We start from the raw sequence: 24,442 nt of genomic DNA, 5'->3' as shown, positions 1-24,442 counted from the left end.
GCAAGCAAGACATCGCAGATGGCAGTGTGATCATGGGCCTTGCGTTCCGATCACATGGCCCTCTGTGCTTAGAAGTGTGAACGAGGCCTTACTGCTGGACGCCTGATCTGTCTTTTCATTTGTTACTGCACTATCAATTTGGCTGCAGCTTTCATTAGAGGCTGCAGATTAGGACTTGCTCTGACAATTAAAGGCAGATACACAATGTGCAATTTCCCTGTCAGATCAACCGCTTTATTGATAATTTCTTGGCATTGCCCAATCTTCTTCTAATCAAGAAAGGGATCGATTTTGAGATCTGTACTGCACAAAATTGATCCCTTTCTCAATCAGGAGCAGATCAGACATGCTGGAAATTATAGATAGAGCCATCGATCGGACGGGAAAATTGAATGGTGTGTTTCAACCTTTAGTGCAGATACTATCTGTTGTGGTTATCCGCCATTATGATCTGGCCGACTGTGTGATTTATAGAGCACTACTATTTATAGGAAATGTCCTACATACATATACTAGAACTGTTCTGCTAAAATTTCAAAACTATTTGACATACTGAGGTACAGTGTGATTAGTGTGTGCGTGCAGTTGTGTGCATGTGTAATCTGTGGCCATCCCTAGGTGCATTTTTAACTTTGACATTTTGTTAAGTAAAAATAAATCTGTCATGTTTTTAAGCTTATTGTGCTTTAGGCTAGATTCGCATTGCCGCGTTGTGGTGTGGCGTAATGGTCCCATTGTAACATGGCTTTCCGCACTGCAGTGCACCCCCTATGCAACATTTGCTGTGTGTCCATTGCGCAGTGTTGCCAATGGTCTGTATATTTACAGACTATCTGTAAAATAGATTCTTTACATATGATCATCTGTCCATCTTTGAAGCTATTTATTTTCTATTACTAGTATTCATATTGTATAAAGATGCTTTCAGAAGTGAGTCCTCCTGTATAGCCTGCTTCCTCCTGACAGCCACAATGTGAGAGAAAGGTGTAAGGATGAAGGGACGGTTAGTAAAATTTAAAGTGTACCTAGGGGTGTCAGAAAATCATATTAATGCAGAGAAATTATCTCCATCTTGCTGTAAGCTGATTATATATGTTTTAAAATGTTTTGCAGATTATTTGAGTTAATTTCATGATTTTATGATTATAAGCAGAGTTATTCTTTAATCAAGATTAGATTGTTGGTTAGAGTAATCCTTAGTGTCATTTTCTGCAGTAAGTTGTCTGTTCCCTGTACAAGGTTATGTTTATATTAAGATAACGCTGGAGAAATGTTCTGACTAAACTCAGTTCTGGCTGTAATGCCTGCTAAGCAAGTCTTGCCCATTAGAGATATATACACAGCAGAAGCTAAGCCTGCTATATGCTGCTAATATAGCGATAATGTATAGTGATCATAGAATTATTAATTGATGAGTTGATCAATAATAGACCTTCTGTATATATTAAAGTAAAGAACTTTGCTTTTTTATATATTTTAGCATGTATAAAAACAGATGGCTATTTGTTCTGAATACAAAACCAAAACAATAAGCCATGTGATCAAGACAGTACAACCTGTGACTAGTGTTGGGCGAACAGTGTTCGCCACTGTTCGGGTTCTGCAGAACATCACCCTGTTCGGGTGATGTTCGAGTTCGGCCGAACACCTGACGGTGCTCGGCCAAACCGTTCGGCCATATGGCCGAACTAAGAGCGCATGGCCGAACGTTCCCCGAACGTTCGGCTAGCGCTGTGATTGGCCGAACGGGTCACGTGGTTCGGACCCGAACGCGCTCTGATTGGCCGAACGGTCACGTGGTTCGGGTAAATAAATACCCGAACCACGTCATATCTCCGCCATTTGTCTGTGGGTTTAGCTTTGGGTAGGCAGGCAGGGTAGTTCGCGCTCCAGCCACGCTAGCCAGGGTCCCCCCTGTCATTGTGTCACTGCTGGGAACAGTAGTACACCGCTTGCTCAGCCACACTATATAGCATTCTGTTTACTGCCACTCTGTGTACCTCGCTCAGCCACACTATATAGCATTCTGTTTACTGCCACTCTGTGTCTGCTGGGAATAGTAGTACACCGCTTGCTCAGCCACACTATATAGCATTCTGTTTACTGCCACTCTGTGTACCTCGCTCAGCCACACTATATAGCATTCTGTTTACTGCCACTCTGTGTCTGCTGGGAATAGTGGTACACCGCTCGCTCAGCCACACTATATAGCATTCTGTTCACTGTTCTGTGTCTGCTTGGAATAGTGGTACACCGCTCGCTCAGCCACACTATATAGCATTCTGTTTACTGTTCTGTGTCTGCTGGGAATAGTGGTACACCGCTCGCTCAGCCACACTATATAGCATTCTGTTTACTGTTCTGTGTCTGCTGGGAATAGTGGTACACCGCTCGCTCAGCCACACTATATAGCATTCTGTTCACTGTTCTGTGTCTGCTGGGAATAGTGGTACACCGCTCGCTCAGCCACACTATATAGCATTCTGTTCACTGTTCTGTGTCTGCTGGGAATAGTGGTACACCGCTCGCTCAGCCACACTATATAGCATTCTGTTTACTGTTCTGTGTCTGCTGGGAATAGTGGTACACCGCTCGCTCATCCACACTATATAGCATTCTGTTCACTGTTCTGTGTCTGCTGGGAATAGTGGTACACCGCTCGCTCAGCCACACTATATAGCATTCTGTTCACTGTTCTGTGTCTGCTGGGAATAGTGGTACACCGCTCGCTCAGCCACACTATATAGCATTCTGTTCACTGTTCTGTGTCTGCTGGGAATAGTGGTACACCGCTCGCTCAGCCACACTATATAGCATTCTGTTTACTGTTCTGTGTCTGCTGGGAATAGTGGTACACCGCTCGCTCAGCCACACTATATAGCATTCTGTTTACTGTTCTGTGTCTGCTGGGAATAGTGGTACACCGCTCGCTCATCCACACTATATAGCATTCTGTTCACTGTTCTGTGTCTGCTGGGAATAGTGGTACACCGCTCGCTCAGCCACACTATATAGCATTCTGTTCACTGTTCTGTGTCTGCTGGGAATAGTGGTACACCGCTCGCTCAGCCACACTATATAGCATTCTGTTCACTGTTCTGTGTCTGCTGGGAATAGTGGTACACCGCTCGCTCAGCCACACTATATAGCATTCTGTTTACTGTTCTGTGTCTGCTGGGAATAGTGGTACACCGCTCGCTCAGCCACACTATATAGCATTCTGTTTACTGTTCTGTGTCTGCTGGGAATAGTGGTACACCGCTCGCTCAGCCACACTATATAGCATTCTGTTTACTGTTCTGTGTCTGCTGGGAACAGTAGTACACCGCTCGCTCAGCCAGAGTATATAGCATTGTGTTTACTGCCACTCTGTGTACACCGCTCAGCCAGACTATATACCATTGTTTACTGACACTCTTTGTACACCGCTCAGCCAGACTATATACCATTGTTTACTGACACTCTGTGTACACCGCTCAGCCAGACTATATACCATTGTTTACTGCCACTCTGATTCTGCTGGGAACAGTAGTACACCGCTCGCTCAGCCAGACTATATAGCATTGTGTTTACTGCCACTCTGTGTACACCGCTCAGCCAGACTATATACCATTGTTTACTGACACTCTGTGTACACCGCTCAGCCAGACTATATACCATTGTTTACTGAAACTCTGTGTACACCGCTCAGCCAGACTATATACCATTGTTTACTGCCACTCTGATTCTGCTGGGAACAGTAGTACACCGCTCGCTCAGCCAGACTATATACCATTGTTTACTGACACTATATAGCAGACTATATAGCATTGTGTGTACACCGCTCAGCCAGACTATATACCATTGTTTACTGACACTCTGTGTACACCGCTCAGCCAGACTATATACCATTGTTTACTGCCACTCTGATTCTGCTGGGAACAGTAGTACACCGCTCGCTCAGCCAGACTATATACCATTGTTTACTGACACTCTGTGTACACCGCTCAGCCAGACTATATACCATTGTTTACTGCCACTCTGATTCTGCTGGGAACAGTAGTACACCGCTCGCTCAGCCAGACTATATAGCATTGTGTTTACTGCCACTCTGTGTACACCGCTCAGCCACACTATATAGCATTGCGTACTCTGCCAGTCAGTGTGTATATTGCTGGGATCAGTAATACTCCACTCACCGTCAACCACTATATGAGCTCAACATGAGTTCCCCAGAGACCTCCGCTGTGAGCAGCACTCCCAACAACAGCAACAGCCAACGCCCCACGCAAGCTATAACATCCACCCCAGCAGCCAGTGGTCAGCAGCAGCCCTCCCCGGAGGAGAACGTTGTGTCCATCAGTCCGTCGCCAGAGCGATTAATGAGGGCTGCCATTGAGGAGATGATGGGGCCTGATGTGGAGGAGGAGGTCTGGCTCAGGCCAGCATCCCAAGTTAATGTTGAGGACGATGAGGGGTCTGTGTCTGGGGATGTTGGGGTGGCAGAGGTGGTGGGTGGGTCAGACTCAGGAGAAGAGTTGTATGATGAGGATGATGATCGGGACCATCTGTATGTGCCTCAGAGTCCGACCCCGGAAAACATGTTGTATCGTGTGTTTAGGTACTAAAATCTGCGTTCCCTCCCAGTAGTGTTGGGCGAACAGTGTTTGCCACTGTTCGGGTTCTGCAGAACATCACCCTGTTCGGGGTGACTATATAGCAGACTATATAGCATTGTGTTTAATGCCACTCTGTGTACACGGCTCAGCCACACTATATAGCATTGTGTTTACTTCCACTCTGTGTCTGCTGGGAACAGTAGTACACCGCTCACCCGCCACTGTATAGCATTGTGCTCTGTGTCACTGCTGACAATAGTGGTACACCGCTCACCCACCACTGTATAGCATTTCTGTACTGCCACTGTACTGCTGCCAGTCAGCGTGTACTTTAAGGATAAGTGAAATGAGGAAGAAATCCGGTGAAAGAGGGAGGGGCAAGGGAAGAGGTGTTTCCCCTGACGGTTCACGTACAGGCCACAGGGGAGCACCCAAGAAAACCCACTCAATACTGCCCATGTTGTCCAGGACAACAACCCTCACAGATCCAAAAGAACAGGACCAGATAATTACTTGGATGACCTCTCAAGCGTCCAGCAGTGGGTTAAGCAGCACCAGCACATCACGCACGAGGTCCGAGTCCTCAGCCAGTTAAAGTCTGGGCTTTCTTTGAAGACTGCACTGAGGATGTTACCATGGCGATTTGCAAGGTGTGCAAGACCCGCCTGAGCAGGGGGAAAAGTATTAACAACCTCTCCACCACCAGCATGAGCCGCCACATTCTATCCAAACATCCCACTCTGTGGGCAAACGCGGCAGGACAGGGTACCACCAGCAACACTGCCTCCCTTGGGTTCACCAGACTCACCACCAGACCCGCCTCAGCAGCAGCAGTAGCCCAGCCATTGCGTGGTTCACAACATTCACAAACATCAGACGATGCTGACACTGTCACTTTCCGGACTAGTGCTCTTGAGGTCTCCCAGTGTTCATCAAACACAACAACCAACAGCCCTTCGGTGTGCAGCGCTACGGTTGAGTTGTCTGTCTCTGAGATGTTTGAGCACAAGAGGAAATTGCCAGCAAATGACCCCCGGGCCGTGGCAGTAACAGCCAGCCAGCATAGCCAAGCTTCTGGCCTGCGAAATGCTGCCATATCGAGTGGTGGAGACAAACAGCTTCAAGGGCATGATGTCAGTGGCCATCCCACGTTACGTGGTTCCCAGCCGCTACCACTTTGCGCGCTCTGCAGTGCCTGAGTTGCATGAGCACGTGGTCAGCTAAATAACCCGAAGCTTGAAGAATGCCGTTGCCTGCAAGGTTCACCTCACCACTGACACCTGGACGAGTGCGTTCGGCCAGGGTCGATACATCTCCCTTACCGCGCACTGGGTGAACCTTGTGGAGCCTGGCAGCGATTCCTCACCTGCTACGGCGCGGGTGTTGCCCACGCCGCAAACAGCTGGATAACAACAGCAGCACCTACCTCTCTGACTCCTTCTCCTCCAACGCATCTCAAAGCTGTACCTCATCCGGAAATGCTAACCCAGCACCAGCAGCAGTAGGATCGTGGAAGCAGTGCAGCACAGCTGTTGGCATGCGTCAGCAAGCGTTGCTGAAGCTGATCTGCCTTGGGGATAAGCAGCACACAGGGGAGGAAATTTGGAGGGGAATAAAGGAACAGACGGATTTGTGGCTGGCACCGCTGGACCTGAAACCGGGCATGAAGCTAGACACCTGGCACGAACTGGCAATGTACGCAATAGAGGTGCTGGCTTGCCCGGCAGCCAGCGTTATGTCGGAACGCTGTTTCAGTGCTGCCGGAGGCATCATCACAGATCGGCGTATCCGCCTCTCCACAGAAAATGCAGACCGTCTGACTCAAATTAAAATGAATCAATCCTGGATTGGAAACGACTACGCAACACTCCTGGACCCCAACCAAGTAACATGACCAATGAACATCTGGGATGGTTTAGCGTTTCCGGTCCCTGTTTATTGAACCTCTCATCTGTATTACATTTATGACTGCATGGCGGCAAAAAGCATTGCTGCTATATCCGCACGCTTTTTGTCCTCATGCAAGGCCTGGGTTGTTGTGTCTCACAAAGCGTGGCCTTCTCCTCCTGCGCCTCCTCCTGTTCCATCACGTGTGCTGCTGCTGCTGCTGCTGCTGCTGGGTTACCGTTGCCGGTCCCTGTTTATGGAACCTCTTATCTTTATTACATTTATGACTACATGGCGGTACAAAGCATGCTATCCGCACGCTTTTTGTCCTCATGCAAGGCCTGGGTTGTTGTGTCTCACAAAGCGTGGCCTTCTCCTCCTGCGCCTCCTCCTGTTCCATCACGTGTGCTGCTGCTGCTGCTGCTGCTGGGTTAGCGTTGCCGCGTGGTCCCTGTTTATTGAACCTCTTATCTTTATTACATTTATGACTACATGGCGGTACAAAGCATGCTATCCGCACGCTTTTTGTCCTCATGCAAGGCCTGGGTTGTTGTGTCTCACAAAGCGTGGCCTTCTCCTCCTGCGCCTCCTCCTGTTCCATCACGTGTGCTGCTGCTGGGTTAGCGTTTTGGCGCGTGGTCCCTGTTTATTGAACCACTTATCTTTATTACATTTATGACTGCATGGTGGTACAAAGCATGCTATCCGCACGCTTCTTGTCCTCATGCAAGGCCTGGGTTGTTGTGTCTCAAAGCGTGGCCTTCTCCTCCTGCGCCACCCTCCTCCTGTTCCATCACGTGTGCTGCTGCTGGGTTAGCATTACCGGTCCCTTTTCCTGGAACCTCTTATATGTATTACATTTATGACTGCATGCCGACAAAAAGCATGTTACCTGTGCAAAGAAAACAGACATTTCCCGCATTTAAAAGACAGTTTTCCCTTTGAAACTTTAAAATCGATTTTCTCAAAAACTATAAGCTCTTTTTGCTAAATTTTTTCTTCCTCTTGTACCCACTCCCAAGGTGCACATACCCTGTAAATTTGGGGTATGTAGCATGTAAGGAGGCTTTACAAACCACAAAAGTTCGGGTCCCCATTGACTTCCATTATGTTCGGAGTTCGGGTCGAACACCCGAACATCGCGGCCATGTTCGGCCTGTTCGGCCCGAACCCGAACATCTAGATGTTCGCCCAACACTACCTGTGACCACAGGGGGCGATTAGAAATCCCCGCTAATTAATGATGTACCAAAGAACATGGCAATTTCCTAGAATAAGTTAGGAACATACGCATATATCTTGGCGTACTTCAGATCTAGAAAGCTGTCATAAGGATACCACTTTGGTCAAATGATCTAATTAAAATGTTATTGATGTGATTTTGATTACAAAAGACGTAGATTGCTTACGTTAATAAGCCAAGTAGCGTCATATATGTACGCACCTCCTCAGATAACTCACTAGTTTAAAATGTCACAAAATGTCAGAATGTACCAGTTAAAAATAAGTTTGAATTTTGTGCGTGACCATAAAATCCTCTATTAATTACACAGAGGGGGAGAGAGAGGCAGCCCACATTTGCACGGAGATGCGGGGGAAGAAGGGAAGGTGGGAAAGTTACAGCACGATAGCTACATCAGAGGGGGAGAGAGAGAGCGACGCCCTCCCCCCACCCTGCTATAAGTGGGACATTTAGGACTGACTCGAGTATAAGGCGACCCCCCCCACTTTTATACTTTGAGTCAGTCCTAAATTTCTCGACTTATAGCCGAGTATATACGGTAATATGCATTATTCTTGGTGAATTTATTGACAATAGCTTATATAGACGCTAAAGAATTGTCATTTCAAACTTCAGCAGTTTTAAGTTTTTAAGATAACTTTTTTATGCTATACTTCATAAACCATCAATAAGTATAACTATTTAAATGCAATTACAAGCTTAGGGACAACTACCTAGCTTTGTTTTTACGAAGATTTATCTACTTCAATTCTTTATACAAGAATAGAACTCTATATACCATTTTTAAGGCTAAAGCTAGATTTGTGTGTACCATACACTATACAATCTCGAGATAACAATTATTGATGGAGGATAAAATCTACAGCAGAAGAGTTGCTATATTGATATGGACTTGTTTCACTAAAGGAACTTTGAAAATGTATATTGGATGATGGACAACTGGAGAGATATACTGTATATTCCTGTATATATGCTTAATCTATTTTTTTTATATCAATATAATTTTATAAAATTCAACAGACGAGTGTTGCATATTTTTTCTAGAGTTAAACCTGTTAACCTATAAATATTCTGTTTACAGTAAGCTATGCACCCACTACTGGCTAATATTGATTATGACGACTTTTAGGCTGGCCCTTTAAGTAGTTGATAATCATTTAAGGCAGATATCGATAAGATATATGTATAATCACAGTATGGTATTTGGGCCTTTAAATCTATATTTCAGCAGCTGGTTTGAGGTATTGGGGTTACCCCTTCCCCGTTCAAGTTAAGTAAGGCTAATTCAGATATCAAACCACACTTAAATTAGGATTTCTGCTATAATTAGCTGGTGACAAGCAATTTGAATAAAATCAATTCAAATACATGAATAAATAATCAATTCAGTACATTTATTTGTACACACACAATAAAAACAAATAGTTTGATTGTATATGGTTAGCATATGATTATCAATAATAAAATCACAAAAATATGCATATGCATATAATTTAATTGATAAGATTTTAATTGATCATGTATGGTATCCTACAGTCAACCATCAATCGTTCGTTTCACTCATGCACACTGCAGTGAAAAAAGAAAGTGATGTCTGCATAAAAAAGATAAAAATGATAAAATGTTTAACCCCCTTGGCGGTATGAAAAATACCGCCAGGGGGCAGCGCAGCAGTTTTTTTTAAATTATTTTTTTTTAAATCATGTAGCGAGCCGAGGGCTCGCTACATGATAGCTGCTGCTCAGCGGCATCCCCCCAGCCCCGCCGATCGCCTCCGGCGATAGGCGATCAGGAAATCCCGTTCAAAGAACGGGATTTCCTGGAGGGCTTCCCCCGTCGCCATGGCGACGGGGCGGAATGACGTCACCGACGTGGGACGTCATTGGGAGACCCGATCCACCCCTCGGCGCTGCCTGGCACTGATTGGCCAGGCAGCGCTCGGGGTCTGGGGGGGGGCCGCGCGCCGCACCGGATAGCGGCGATCGGGCGCGTGGCGGCGGCGATCGGGGTGCTGGCGCAGCTAGCAAAGTGCTAGCTGCGTCCAGCAAAAAAAAAATTAAGTAAATCGGCCCAGCAGGGCCTGAGCGGCACCCTCCGGCGGCTTACCCCGTGTCGCACACGGGGTTACCGCTAAGGAGGTTAATTAACAAAAAAAATTAAAGTGCAAATAAAATACAAATATATATATATATATATATATATATATATATATATATATATATATATATATATATATATATATATATATATATATATAATATATATATAATATATATATATATATATATATATGTTACGGCCAGAACCCGAAGTTTGGCCAGAACTAGAAGTGGCCGGCCACTTCGGGTTCTGGCCGGCCAATGTGCGAACTGGCCGCTGCGCTGCGGCCAATGTGAGAAATGCAACAATTCCTGTAAGGTTAATGGGATGTTGTGGCCGCAGCGCAGCGGGCAAAATGTATCACACATCTTTACTTTATTCAATGGCATTAAGCCGCCCGGCTTTTTCTCTGCCTCTCTCCTCCCCCCTCCTCCCCCCCCCCTCTCTCTCCTACCCCCGCCTCTCTCTCTTCTTCTCTTATGGGCAGCCGGGCGGGGGACACGCGTGTCCCTCCGGAGTCGTTCGTCGCGGCAGGGGAATCCTGCCGTTCTTGCAGAGCGGGTGCTGGCAGAAGCGATGTCTGCAGCCTCCCCGCTCTGCTCTCCTGCCGCGACGAACGACTCTCCTGGACACGCGTGTCCCCCGCCCGGCTGCCCATAAGAGAAGGAAGAGAGAGAGGCGAGGGGAGGAGAGAGAGGCGAGGGGAAGAGAGAAAGCGGGGAAAAAGCCGGTCGGCTTAATGTCATTGAATAAAGTAAAGATGTGTGATACATTTGCCCGCTGCGCTGCGGCCACAACATCCCATTAACTTTACAGGAATTGTTGCATTTCTCACATTGGCCGCAGCGCAGCGGCCAGTTCGCACATTGGCCGGCCAGAACCCGAAGTGGCCGGCCACTTCTAGTTCTGGCCAAACTTCGGGTTCTGGCCGTAACATATACACACACACACACAATGAGGCAGTTATATTGCACAATTCCCAGTGTTGATCGGTCTGTAATATGCAAGGCTATTTGGTGTAATCACTCGCTTCCTGTTGGGTAATAGTCTATGTTATGCAATTGATGATTGTAAGTCAATGCTCCTTTTGGAGTTGCGGTAATAGTTCAGTACTGCTATTAGGCAGCAGAGTATTAATCGGAAAAAGAGTTTCACCTACGTGGATTAGTGGTAAGCAAGACTGGCGGGAGAGCTGATCAGCTTGTAGCAAAAGTGCTCTGGAGCTGCATACAGCAGCTGGTTACTACTCACAGATCCCTGTTGCAGTAATCTCGGACTGAGTAATCTCCAGCAGAGCGGTGGGCGGTTCCTCGTTGTCCTCACAGTTTAGGCACTGGCAATGCAAACTCGGGCTTAGCTAACCCCGGCCGGTGGTACAGCTAGCGTGGCAGATGTAGTGGTGCAATGGGCTTCCCCCAGTAAACAGGTCTGGCTCCGTCCTAGATGGGATCAGATGACAGTGCACTTGTTACTTGCAGAGCTTACTGCAGACCGTCCATCCTCATTGCTTGTGACATCACACACAATCAGCTTCCGCTCACTAGTTTCAGGAGGAACGCCTCCTTTCGTCAGAGCATAGCTTCTGGTTGGTCTTTGGTGAAAAAAATCTGTGTTTAGGTCCCGCCTATCATGCATGTCACTTCCTGTCCTGTCTCATACGCTGCTGTTCATGTCAATCAATCTGCTGAATGTGTCAGCAGGGGACAGAGTACCTCATATTTTGGTTCTTGAAGAGAACCTGCCACTGTTGTTGTTTAGAAGGCAAAAAGCTCTAAATCCTTGTTTAAACCACTGGGTACAAGGGATTCTAGATATCGATAAGATATTTGACAGGGGACTCTGCCTATTTATGTCATATGCTGTGTATTATTATTTTTTTGTAGGAGAGTGGGCTTCTTCCGACGTTTTGCTTAGCAGGCCCACTTACACCACCGCTAAGTTAATGTGCATTTGGCTCCACCAATGACCATGCACAGGTTCTGTTGCATGGCCACGCCCATCTTTCTGGCACTGCCCCAAAGACTCCAAACTAGGGATGGCCTAAACAATTCACCGGTGAGCAGTATCCTGCAAACATCGGCTGTTACATTCATTGCAAACAGCAAACATTTGGCATGTTCAATTTTCCCCCTATACATCATCGTTGAGCTAAACTTGGACCCCTTACCTCACAGTCAGCAGACACATGGCAACCAATCAGCTAGCACCCCTTCCTGGACCCTCCTATCAAAAAGCAGTTGCAGTGGCCATATTGGATCAATTCTCTGCTGGCTTCTGACTGTTAGTGAGAGCAGGATCAGACTTGCTGCAGATAGGTAGGGAAAGTATTAGCTAGACCTGTGTTCTTGTTCCTTACTTGCTGGGAAAGCACTACAAACCGCCCTTTTGAGGGCTAGCACATTGTTCTCCTGTGTTGTTTTTTTTTGTGTGTGTGTGTGTGTGAGACTTTTGGCATGGATCCCCCTCTGGCATGCCCCTGTCCAGGTGTTAGACCCCTTGAAACAACTTTTTTTCATCACTTTTGTGGCCAGAAAAAAGTCTTTATAGGTTTTAAAATTTGCCTGTCCATTGAAGTCTGTGGCGGTTCGCTGTTCACGAATGTAAAATTCTATGTTTGCAACTTCTCTACTCCAAACCACATGGTACCCAAGTACATAGCAGATCTATTGGAACTATACAGCCCCCCACACACCCTCTGCTCTGCAAATAAGACACATTTTGTTACTTTCAGGATCCATGTAAAAATTACTTGGTATATAGGACTTTTTCCATGCAGCTCCTACTCTATGGAACTGAATTCCACAATCAGTGTGAGAGGTCCCATCTCCGGACAGCTTTAAGAAAAGGCAAATAAACCCACCTTTTTTCCTGAGCTTTTGAGATGCAGGGTAGAGTTGGGCCGAACGGTTCGCCTGCGAACGGTTCCATGCGAACTTCCGTGGTTCGCGTTCGCAACCCGCAGGCGAACCTTTGCGGAAGTTCGGTTCGCCCCATAATGCACATGGAGGGTCAACTTTGACCCTCTACATCACAGTCAGCAGGCCCAGTGTAGCCAATTAGGCTACACTAGCCCCTGGAGCCCCACCCCCCTTATATAAGGCAGGCAGCGGCGGCCATTACGGTCACTCGTGTGCGTGCATTAGTGAGAGTAGGGCGAGCTGCTGCAGACTGTCTCTCATAGGGAAAGATTAATTAGGCTTAGCTTGTTCCTGGCTGCATACCTGTTCTGTGAACCCAACACTGCATACCTGTTCTGTGAACCCACCACTGCATACCTGTACTGTGAACCCACCACTGCATACCTGTTCTGTGAACCCAACACTGCATACCTGTTCTGTGAACCCACCACTGCATACCTGTACTGTGAACCCACCACTGCATACCTGTACTGTGAACCCACCACTGCATACCTGTTCTGTGAACCCAACACTGCATACCTGTTCTGTGAACCCACCACTGCATACCTGTTCAGTGAACCCACCACTGCATACCTGTTCAGTGAACCTGCCACTGCATACCTGTTCTGTGAACCCACCACTGCATACCTGTTCTGTGAACCCACCACTGCATACCTGTTCTGTGAACCCACCACTGCATACCTGTTGTGTTCAGTGAAAATGCCACTGCATACCTATTCTGTTCAGTGTACCCACCACTGTATACCTGTTCAGTGAACCCGCCACTGCATACCTGTTGTGTTCAGTGAACCTGTGTTTTGATCGCTTCTGCAGCGTTTACTGCTGGCTGCAGTGGTATTGCAACCCAAGCAGTTTTGATGTCATTACATGCATTTGCTTGCATAGTTTGGTTTGCACTTAAACTAGTTGCTGATTCCATCTGCAGTCGCTCTGAAGTTAATGACAGTTTAATATGCTTTTGTGTAAACAAACATTGTCTGCTGCAATGGAGTGGCAATCCCTTTCCTGCAGGCTGCATATCATTGTCTGCCTTTTCCTGCTGTCAGCCTGTGATTAATTACCACTCACTTGTGTGGGAATCTGCAGGTCTGCTCCCATTGGATGACCTCAGTATAAAGAACTGCTTCCTGCAATGCTTCATGGGCTACCATAGTCTCAGATTCTGTCTGTTACTCTGCTCGTGCCCCACCTCGTTCCTAGTCCGTGTGGACTGCGCTGACTCCTGCGAAGGGGTCAGCGAGTCCTCCTAGTTCTGCTCTTGTTCTAGAAGTTGTTACTCTGCTTGTCTTGTGTCATATATTGGTTCATCGCCAATATATACGCATACTTGCACATTTTGTTATTTTCCTTGTATTCGTGTTACGTTGATACATCAGTGTCGCTGATATATACGTACACGAACTGTTTATATTCTGTGTTCAGTTAGTCAGCCTTCCAGCACGTTTTGGTAGTTTGCGCGTATCGTGATCACCCGTGCTGAGTTAGTATCCTGCTCCTGGTTCTGTTTGTGGATTGCGTTCATCTCTGCGAAGAGATAGCGATTCCTTCTGAGTCCTGTTCCCTGTATTGCTCCAAGTCCTAGTCAGTGTTCCTGCTTATGTCATATATCGGTTCATTGCCGAGATATACATATGTTAGTCAGACGTTACAAATAGTTTCATTGATAGCTGTAATTGTAATACGCTAGGAAAACATACTTATTGTATATTTGTCTGTGTTACGTTCATCTATCTTGATCCTCCTATTTCCTGACTATCCTGTCCTGTCTTTGTGAGGCACGCCATCGCTGCAAGCATTGGCTGCCTCATTCCAGTCTGTCTTGTTGTGGACGCTTGCTGTCACTAAGTAGTGGCTAGTTAAGCAAGCGTTCATTCTGTCTACCTGTCCTGGTCTCCTCAGTCCTGGTTTATGCGCTCAGCGCTACCTTGCGCTAAGACGTTATCACGAAAGTGTTGTTTGTGGCTGTTCGGATCTGCACCGGCTCTGTGCACCACAATCTCCTATTGGAGTCAGTCCTCTCCTCCACTAAACTGGGGATATCCTGATTCCTTGTGCTGGTGTGTGTACCTCCTTCACGTCAGCTTATGTGTTGTGTGCTGACTGTGGAGAATACACCTCCAAGCTTAACATTATGGTAGCCCCATTACCAATCCCCATTGTGGGGGGTTTCCAGCAAAAATGACACTGTTTGTTATGGTTCCTGTTCCTTTAAGAAATTTGAGAAACTTAATTCTGAAACAGAAAATGAGTTTTTTTCTGAATGTACCAGGTTTTTGGCCAATCCCGAGCTCCAGGCTACTCCTGTTTCAACGTGGGCCCCCCAGCTAGTTTATGTTTTGTTTAAGGGAAGATTGTTCCAGTGGGCGTACGATGTCTTGGATCATACTAATTTGAAAGAGAGACCGCTGGAATTTCTAGCGTTTGTGATCCATAACTGGCTGCGCAAAACTAACTTGCCTTACCCTTTTAATGAGCTCCTGGCAGCTTGTCAATCAGCTGCTCCTTCTACTGCTTGCAAAAAGAATCAGCAAGCAGATAATTGTTCTGATAACTTTTCTTCTGCTTTGAATAAATCACCTAAGGCAGCAGGGTCTAAAGCCAAACGTAAACGCTCCAAAAGAAAAGCGTTACAATCAGCGGAGTCGTTGCCCTTAGCGACTGCGCATCAGATCTGTAATGAGACTCCGCCATTAGCAGATAATGAAATTCAGTCACCATTCAGGGGAGTCAAATGGACCTGTGAAACTACTAATGAACTTTCATTGCTAGCCAGGGAAAATAAGAGTTCTTGTTTAAATGAATTATCTGAATATGATTATGAAGATATATTACAAAGTATTGACCAGATCAATTTATTCGTGCAGCAAGGGAAATTTGCATACACTACAGTTCAACACTTGCTACAGGTATTGGAGATCCTTAGGAATAAGAAATCGTCTAATCGCCTGCTAAATAACCCAATGTATGTTTCTGCCACAAACACATTTGCAAACTGTGATCAGCCTGAATGCTCAGCTGTTAAATATGCATGGGATCCTCCATTTGAGAAAGGAGAGATGGAAGCCCTGGTCTATGAATGGAAGAAAGATGCAAGTTCATTTTGTCAGTTTTACAGTGCAAAAAGTGAATTAGTATTGAATGCATGCATTAAGTCGGCTTATAACCTAATAAAGACTGGTGTGTGTGGGTATGACTTTGTGGCTCCATTGATCGATGTGTGGAGAATGATTTTGGACGATTTTTATGCGATTCAATCAGTTGATACCAGGGAAGACACACTGTCAATTGGAGATTGTTCCACTTCCTCAGTTCCTGAGGACTCGCCTGCTTCAGCACCTTTGGCTGATTCAGCGAGTGATTCAGAGCTCCTTTTGTGTGAAATTGAAGTTCCTGTAATTCCACCCTGTACCATGGATAACTCAGTGTTACTTCCCAGTAAGACAGAAATTACTAATACTTCCTTAACCTTGCCCTGCACAAATTTCTCAGCAGAGGACCCAGAGGTCCTGCTGACTTCTGAGTCCAGCCTAGCCAGTACTCATGAGTCTTTGTTCAGTGAAACAGACATTAGAAAATCTTTGCCTGCCTCTGCAAACACTTCTGTAGAATTTACATGTGTTAATAAAGTTCAACTCCTGTCTGATCCAGCAGATGCCAATAGATGCACTACATTAGTTTCTGAGTCCCAGCAATCCTGTCTAGAAACCTCAGAACCCCAGCATCTGAATTTCCCAATTTTACAATTGAATAGTGATTCAGATGCACAAACATTGTGTCTTGATCTTCCTGTCTCTACACCTCGCTCTAGTTTCGTGAATAGCTCAGAGCATCTGCTATGTGAACCTGAAATCGTAGAATTATTACCTTGTTCAGAAAATGTTCCAGTAAATTTGCCCTGTACCATGAATTGTGCAGTAGATCTTCCCAATGAAGCTCAGGTCACAGAATCATTATGCTGTCCAGCAGGTGCTTCCATGGTTTTGCCCTGCGATATGGCCTGTTTAGTGATCCTGTCCAGTGAAGCTGTGGTCGCAGACTCTTATGCTTCACCCAGTACTTTGGATACTTCAGATCCTCTAGTAGAGGGGTCTGAGGCACTGCTTACTTCAGTGGGTGTTGCAGTAGTATTCACTTGTTTAGCAGCTGTTTTGGAATTACAGTCTGCTCTAATAAAACTTGATGAATCTCTGCCCAGTGAAGCAGAAGCTATTGAAACATTGTCTTTGTCAGCAAGCGTTTTTGATACCTTGCCCTGTACACAGTCTGATTTAGCTAAAGATGTTGAGTCCCTCTCTGATATCACAGTAGTCAGGGAACTTCAGTCCTGTCCTCTGAATGTTTCAGAAGTATTGCCCTGTAACATGGATAATTCTGACTCGCTGGAAAAAATAATAGAAATCTCAGAATTTCAGTCCGGGTTAATGAGTGTTTCTGAAACCCAGCCCTGTATCCTGGAAAATTCTGGTTTTCTGGCCGGTGTGGCAGTAGTTCCAGAGTCCCCTTCCTGTCCAGTGAGTTCCTCAGTTTTGCCTAGTTCAGTGGGGATTGCTGCAATACTGACTTGTTTTGCAGCCCTTCATGAGCTCCAATCCAGTGTATTTGATGAGTCTCTGTCTAGTCCAGAAGAAGTTATGGGAACCCTGTCTAGTTCGGTGCATACATCAGAAGATTTGTCCTGTCTTGTAAATGCCCCTGAACATGATTTGTTAATAACCTTGCTGGAATCAGAGACATCTAAGTCTGATCCTGCATTTTTTAGTTAGAATCCAGTAACTGTGAAGTCTGGTCATGATGATTTTTTTTTTGCCCAGTCCTGGTTTCGGTCCTGTCTTGACTGACTTTGAGGTTCGCAGTTCCTTGACATGCCCAGAAGTCTCTCTTGTGCTGGTGTGCCCAGATGTGCTTCGTATGCCAGAGTGCCCAAGTGTGTCTGTGTTAGCGTGCTCACATGCTTCCCTAGTGGAGACATGTTCTGATGTTGCCGGTTGGCCTGCATGCCCGGAGATGGTTCTGGTCCCTAAAAGCCCTGATCTTGATGTTTGTCCTTGTGACCCTGACTCTGGAGTTGCCCTGGGTTCCATAGGGGTTCTTGATAGTTCTCCATGTGAGCCTAAGGGGCGTTCTGACCTGTGGGGATCTCTTTGGAGCTTCCAAGTGTTCTGGGAGATCTCTGAGGAAACTTGTCCTGGTACCTTGGACTGGTTCAACAGTGGGTTTTGTGTTGGTAAGGACAGTTCCGGTGGGCATTGCAAAGGCTTTGGCGTTTTTGGACAGTCCCTGGAAGGCGGTGGGTATCGCTCAGAGAGTTTCTGGGGGCTTTTTTCTGGAAGTTGTGGTTCTGATGGGTATCACACTGAGGCTTGTAGTGCTGACGGGCATGGTTCGGTAGGTTCTGGTTCCAATTGGTCTAGTTTTGGTGAGACTGATTCAGGAATTTGGTTTTGTCGGGCTGTTCCGACCTTCATGAATTTTCAGTCAGATCAGTTTGCTGGATTTTCCACTTCTGATTTTTTGGTTTGGGTGGTTCAGGAGAAATATGTCAGTTTTTATAGGCGTCCAGAGGCTGCGTTTAAGGGGGGGGGGGGGGGGGTACTGTTATGATCGCTTCTGCAGCGTTTACTGCTGGCTGCAGTGGTATTGCAACCCAAGCAGTTTTGATGTCATTACATGCATTTGCTTGCATAGTTTGGTTTGCACTTAAACTAGTTGCTGATTCCATCTGCAGTCGCTCTGAAGTTAATGACAGTTTAATATGCTTTTGTGTAAACAAACATTGTCTGCTGCAATGGAGTGGCAATCCCTTTCCTGCAGGCTGCATATCATTGTCTGCCTTTTCCTGCTGTCAGCCTGTGATTAATTACCACTCACTTGTGTGGGAATCTGCAGGTCTGCTCCCATTGGATGACCTCAGTATAAAGAACTGCTTCCTGCAATGCTTCATGGGCTACCATAGTCTCAGATTCTGTCTGTTACTCTGCTCGTGCCCCACCTCGTTCCTAGTCCGTGTGGACTGCGCTGACTCCTGCGAAGGGGTCAGCGAGTCCTCCTAGTTCTGCTCTTGTTCTAGAAGTTGTTACTCTGCTTGTCTTGTGTCATGTATTGGTTCATCGCCAATATATACGCATACTTGCACATTTTGTTATTTTCCTTGTATTCGTGTTACGTTGATACATCAGTGTCGCTGATATATACGTACACGAACTGTTTATATTCTGTGTTCAGTTAGTCAGCCTTCCAGCACGTTTTGGTAGTTTGCGCGTATCGTGATCACCCGTGCTGAGTTAGTATCCTGCTCCTGGTTCTGTTTGTGGATTGCGTTCATCTCTGCGAAGAGATAGCGATTCCTTCTGAGTCCTGTTCCCTGTATTGCTCCAAGTCCTAGTCAGTGTTCCTGCTTATGTCATATATCGGTTCATTGCCGAGTTATACATATGTTAGTCAGACGTTACAAATAGTTTCATTGATAGCTGTAATTGTAATACGCTAGGAAAACATACTTATTGTATATTTGTCTGTGTTACGTTCATCTATCTTGATCCTCCTATTTCCTGACTATCCTGTCCTGTCTTTGTGAGGCACGCCATCGCTGCAAGCATTGGCTGCCTCATTCCAGTCTGTCTTGTTGTGGACGCTTGCTGTCACTAAGTAGTGGCTAGTTAAGCAAGCGTTCATTCTGTCTACCTGTCCTGGTCTCCTCAGTCCTGGTTTATGCGCTCAGCGCTACCTTGCGCTAAGACGTTATCACGAAAGTGTTGTTTGTGGCTGTTCAGATCTGCACCGGCTCTGTGCACCACAATCTCCTATTGGAGTCAGTCCTCTCCTCCACTAAACTGGGGATATCCTGATTCCTTGTGCTGGTGTGTGTACCTCCTTCACGTCAGCTTATGTGTTGTGTGCTGACTGTGGAGAATACACCTCCAAGCTTAACAACCTGCCACTGCATACCTGTTCTGTGAACCCGCCACTGCATACCTGTTCTGTTCAGTGGACCCGCCACTGTATAACTGTTCTGTTCAGTGAACACGCCACTGTATACCTGTTCAGTGAACCCGCCACTGCATACCTGTTCTGTTCAGTGAACCTGCCACTGCATACCTGTTCTGTGAACCTGCCACTGTATACCTGTACTGTTCAGTGAACCCGCCACTGCATACCTGTTCTGTTCAGTGGACCCGCTACTGTATATCTGTTCTGTTCAGTGAACCCGCCACTGTATACCGGTTCTGTTCAGTGAACCCGCCACTGCATACCTGTTGTGTTCAGTGAACCCGCCACTGTATACCTGTACTGTTCAGTGAACCCGCCACTGCATACCTGTACTCTTCAGTGAACCCGCCACTGCATACCTGTACTGTTCAGTGAACCCGCCACTGCATACCTGTTGTGTTCAGTGAACCCGCCACTGCATACCTGTTCTGTTCAGTGAACCTGCCACTGCATACCTGTTCTGTGAACCCGCCACTGTATACCTGTACTGTTCAGTGAACCCGCCACTGCATACCTGTTCTGTTCAGTGAACCTTCATTCATTGTGGTCAGACCAAATTTGATCAGCTGGACAGTCACTGTTCTGTCATTCAGCTACATCAGCCAGGCGACCATATGGGCTGTAAAGCCACCAAAACCTGCACTCTCGCCATGGTGCGCACCAGTCCAGCACGGCCGTCACTACACAAACAGCTGTTTGCGGTGCGTTACACGGTGAGTTTGGTGTGTCAGTGTGAAGCAGTACCTTACTTACACTACCTGATTGATGTATACACATGCAAGATGTTTTAAAGCACTTTAGGCCTGTCATTTAGCATTCAATGTGATTTCTGCCCTTTAAACGCTGCTTTGCGTCAAATCCAGATTTTTCCCGGGGACTTTTGGCGTGTATCCCACTCCGCCATGCCCCCCTCCAGGTGTTAGACCCCTTGAAACATCTTTTCCATCACTTTTGTGGCCAGCATAATTTTTTTTTTTTCAAAGTTCGCATCCCCATTGAAGTCTATTGCGGTTTGCGAACTTTAACGCGAACCGAACCTTCCGCGGAAGTTCGCGAACCTAAAATCGGAGGTTCGGCCCAACTCTAACGCAGGGTCACATCGCTTTGAGTCACCAGGGAGAAAAGCGCTATAAAGATACTATTAGTATTATTATTATTATGCACATGTATAACCAAGAAAAGGTGCTGTGCTATTGGAATTTTCATGCTGATTGATTCTCTTGTGAATAAAACCTCTTCGCAGCCTGGGGTAAACTCTCTCTCTCTCTCCCGTGGTACTTCTGACAATGTCTTTTAAGGATATCAAAGAATGATTGTGTTTTGTATGACTTAAAAATCAATTTGAACAAGTTGAAGTACTATTTGACATTAATATTTTCAACGTGTAGAACTAAACTGAAGGGATTGCTCTTTTCTCAGTGAAAGTAGAATATGACCTTAACAATAAACCCTTTCTTCTAGAAATTTTATTTGTGAAATAAGGCTTCGTAATCTTTACAATAGTTTACGTCTCCACATCTTTTCTAAATTAATATTGTTTTGGTAGCATCTAACTTACATCAGGTGATTTCCAACAAATTCAATATTTTTCTTTGGTGCATTTGTCTTTTTCCTCCAATCCCATTATGCACTCAAAACTAATTTTCTTATTGAAGTGCACACACAGTACATGAAGAAATCAGGCTTCACTGACTGGGGACTTTCCAAGTTCCCATTTGTTCAGTTTGCTTTTTATTTAATATAAAGTAAAAAATATCAGATTGAAGATGTTTATCCATGGCAACTTTACAATCCAGAAGATGTAGTTATATGACTGCTGATATGAACGGTAAAACTAAAACATCAAATTCCTGTAACTCATTACTCCAGAAAGGAAAACTGTTATACTCACCAAGTTAAACATGTAAAGTAAATCTGAAGTGGAAAAAAAAATCTGATACTTACCTATGGAGAGGAAAGCCCTTTATGTCCCCTCCCGGTCCTCTTGTTCAAACACTGATACTCACAATGCATGTATTTAACTACTTGGTCAAATAGGCCTTTGCGGACCCTTGGAAGACTTTTGGAGTACTTGTGTACCCACATGCTCACAGAGATGGGCAGCTCTGTACTGTGTATGCACCGAGCATGCACTTGTGCGCATTCACGCATGAGCAGTAAAGAGCCACCTGCCTTTAGGATCAGTGTTGCTCGGATACCTCATTATCCTATTCGAGTTTGGTCGAATTCGGATAGTAAACTATCCGAATTCACTCAAAGTCGGATATCCGATGTAATCGAATATCCGATTCGACCTCGGATATCCGACGTCACTATCCGAGTCTGTATTCGAGTAAAATTATTCGAGCTGGCCTTAAATAGCTTGTAAAACTTGTATAGGAGGTCAATGATGCATGAAACCACCTTTTTTATGAAGAAAAACATCAAGTGATTATGTGGTGATGTAGTAGTTATAAAAAAGGTCTCCAAAAAGTAAATTAACTTCATGAAAAGTGTTTGCATGAGAAGGTGTGTCCAAAATGGTTGTTGGAAGTCTTCATTTACGTCGTCTTCATCTTCTTCTATATCTTCTTCTTCTTCTTCTTCTATATCTTCTTCTTCTTCTTCTATATCTTCTTCTTCTTCATCTTCTTCTATATCTTCTTCATCTACACTTCTTCTTCTTCTATATCTTCTTCTTCTTCTTCTATATCTTCTTCTTCTATATCTTCTTCTTCTATATCTTCTTCTTCTTCTATATCTTCTTCTTCTTCTTCTTCTATATCTTCTTCTTCTTCTATATCTTCTTTTTCTATATTTTCTTCTTCTATATCTTCTTCTTCTTCTTCTTCTATATCTTCTTCTTCTTCTATATCTTCTTTTTCTATATTTTCTTCTTCTATATCTTCTTCTTCTTCTTCTTCTTCTTCTATATCTTCTTCTTCTTCTTCTATATCTTCTTCTTCTATATCTTCTTCTTCTTCTTCTTCTATATCTTCTTCTTCTTCTATATCTTCTTCTTCTTCTTCTATATCTTCTTCTTCTTCTTCTATATCTTCTTCTTCTTCTATATCTTCTTCTTCTTCTATATCTTCTTCTTCTTCTATATCTTCTTCTTCTTCTTCTATATCTTCTTCTTCTTCTATATCTTCTTCTTCTTCTTCTTCTATATCTTCTTCTTCTATATCTTCTTCTTCTATATATTCTTCTTCTATATATTTTTCATCTTCTTCATCTTCTATATATTCTTCTTCTATATCTTCTTCTTCTTCTATATCTTCTTCATCTTCTTCATCATCTTCTTCTATATCTTCTTCTTCTTCTTCTTCATCTTCTTCTATATCTTCTTCTTCTATATCTTCTTCTTCTATATATTCTTCTTCTATATATTCTTCATCTTCTTCATCTTCTATATATTCTTCTTCTATATCTTCTTCTTCTATATCTTCTTCATCTTCTTCATCATCTTCTTCATCATCTTCTTCATCATCTTCTTCTTCTTCTTCCTCTTCTTCTCTATCATTATATTATGTGTCTTGGTTTTCCTTTCTTTTGTAATATTTTTTTTTACTTCATTTGTGGAAATATTTTATTGTAATAACACCATAGTTATATTTGTGTTGATGGCATAATAGGTAGGTAGTGGCACATTGCAAGCCACAGCGCCTTTTTCTGTGTACCCTGGCGGTGGTAAAACACAGACATCAGAAGGAGGAGGAAGTAGTAGTTGCAGGCTTGCAGCTATTTGTAGTGTGTGGTAATAGTCGGTCGGTACTCGGTAGGAGAGTGGATGGGCAGGTGGCAGTAGAAAATAGTTCTTCTTCTGTTCTCCCTGGCAGTGGTAGCAGCACACAGACAGCAGAAGCTCAATGCAGCTACAGGAGGAGGAGTAATGTGTGTCAGGCAGTGTGATGTGACTGACATAATAGGCCCTGGTACCTAGCGGTGGTACCAGGGCCATAAATGAACATCATGAGGTTCCAGACAGCGGTCGTGAAGCCCACATTGTGTCCAATACACAATTGGGACAGCACAGTTTTCAACCCGGACACCTCTAAAATAATTACAATTTTGTTTTTTTAAATTATTGCAGCGATTGTTGAGCGTAATAGCTGGTGGCGCTTGGCCAGCAGCACCCTGTAATGTGTTCCCTGGCAGCGGAGAGGAGACACAGACAGCAGGAGGAAATATAACAGCAGGCAGCGTGAGGAGGATAAGTGTGTGTTGCAGACTGGCATTTGGCAGCAGGCAGGAGGGCAGGCAGCGAGACATAGTAGGCCCTGGGTCCTAGCTGTGGTTCCAGGGCCATAAATACACAGCATGAGGTTCCAGACAGCGGTCGTGAAGCCCACATTGAGTCCAACACACAATTGGGACAGCACAGTTTTCAACCCGGACACCTCTAAAATAATTACAATTTTTTTTTTTCAAATTAATGCAGCTATTTTTGAGCGTAATAGCTGGTGGCGCTTGGGCAGCAACACCTTGTAATGTGTTCCCTGGCAGTGGAAACACACAGACAGCAGGAGGAAATATAACAGCAGGCAGCGTGAGGAGGATAAGTGTGTGTGGCAGACTGGCATTTGGCAGCAGGCAGGAGGGCAGGCAGCGAGACATAGTAAGCCCTGGCAGTGATGCTCGGATACCCCTTTTTATTATTCGAGTTTGGTCGAATTCGAATAGTAAATTATTCGAATTCAGTCGAATATTCAAGTCGAATATTTTTTACT

Source organism: Hyperolius riggenbachi, chromosome 7, assembly GCF_040937935.1.
Source record: "Hyperolius riggenbachi isolate aHypRig1 chromosome 7, aHypRig1.pri, whole genome shotgun sequence".
Taxonomy (NCBI): Eukaryota; Metazoa; Chordata; class Amphibia; order Anura; family Hyperoliidae; genus Hyperolius; species Hyperolius riggenbachi.
The sequence above is the reverse complement of the archived record's forward strand: the minus strand, read 5'-3'. Positions refer to the sequence as shown.